The following is a 1,388-nucleotide window of genomic DNA, read 5'->3' as shown; positions in this document are numbered from 1 at the left end:
GTAGGTGTTTCCGGGATTCTGGTTCAGGGGTGAGTTGGGATTGGTAACTGGCATAGTTGGCAGAGCAGATAAGCTTTGACAGAAGGCCTGGGCAGATGTGCATTTTGTGGAGTGGGTGTCAAAGTCCTGGGATTCAGAATATAAAGTACAAGGTGGAAGAAAATTGTCTTTATTTCTGTATAGATCATCCTGTTTCTTTAGAGTGGAAATGTGAGGAAGTAATATTTATTGACCCAGTGGTGCAGTGAGTTAAACCGCTGAGCTGCTGAACTTGCTGACTGAAAGGTCGGTGGTTCGAATCTGGGGAGTGAGGTGAGCTCCTGCTGTTAGCCCCAGCTTCTGCCAACATAGCAGTTCGATAACATGTAAATGTGAGTAGATCAATAGGTACTGCTCTGGCGGGAAGGTAATGGCGCTCCATGCAGTCATGCCAGTCACATGACCTTGGAAACATCTATGGACAATGCGGGCTCTTTGGCTTAGAAATGGAGATGAGCATCCAACCGCCAGAGTCAGACTCGACTAGACAATGTCAGGGGAAAACCTTTACCTTTACCTAATATTTATTGACCAATGTCTTTTAATGAGAATTGCTGGGTGATCCTGGGCAGTAAAATGATGAGTCTGGATGCTGCTGCGAAAAAGGGCCAGGACCCCAGATCTGTTCCCTTTCTCTCATTTTCCTGCAGTCCCCTTTCTTTCCTAAGGACACCAGGACAGTTTGGGTACCTTGGAGAAGATGTTCTTTGTGCAATAGACACAAGCACTCAGAGTTTCCTGGCTCCCTTGCTTTCTGTATGAGGCATTTGTTAGATTGGTCCTATCTCCACCCCCATCCTTTGGAAGGAAATTAGCCTGGCTACTTCCCTGATATTTCACTTATCAGAGCTATGTTCATTAAAGAGAATTTTATTTCCCTAACGGAAGCACAGTGAGAGCCCAGCTGGAGAATATTTATTGATATCAAAGGTTTATTTTATGCACTCAAACTTTGACCAGATTTCAACCCAGAAAAGTGAAGCTTCAGGTGGTTTTGCTAGAGCAGATTGCAACCTACATATAAAGGTAAAGGTTTCCCCTGATGTTAAGTCCAGTCATGTCTGACTCTGGGAGTTGGTGCTCATCTCCATTTCTAAGCCGAAGAGCCGGCGTTGTCCGTAGACACCTCCAAGGTCATGTGGCCGGCATGACTGCATGGAGCGCCGTTACCTTCCCACTGGAGCGGTACTTATTGATCTACTCACATTGGCATGTTTTTGAACTGCTAGGTTGGGAGAAGCTGGAGCTAACAGCGGGCGCTCACTCCACTGCCGGGGTTTGAACCTGGGACCTTTCGGTCTGCAAGTTCAGCAGCTCAGTGCTTTTAACACACTTCGCCATTGGGGTTC

General features: G+C 46.6%; 1 protein-coding gene across 4 annotated transcripts in view; it reads left to right on the top strand.

Moving 5' to 3' along the window:
* kcnip2 (potassium voltage-gated channel interacting protein 2) overlaps nt 1-1,388 on the top strand; it is a 159,801-nt gene that overhangs the window by 93,956 nt on the left and 64,457 nt on the right. The gene's annotated exons all lie outside the window — the stretch shown is intronic.

Source organism: Anolis carolinensis, chromosome 3 (genome assembly GCF_035594765.1).
Source record: "Anolis carolinensis isolate JA03-04 chromosome 3, rAnoCar3.1.pri, whole genome shotgun sequence".
NCBI lineage: Eukaryota > Metazoa > Chordata > Lepidosauria > Squamata > Dactyloidae > Anolis > Anolis carolinensis.
The sequence above is the reverse complement of the archived record's forward strand: the minus strand, read 5'-3'. Positions and strand labels throughout refer to the sequence as shown.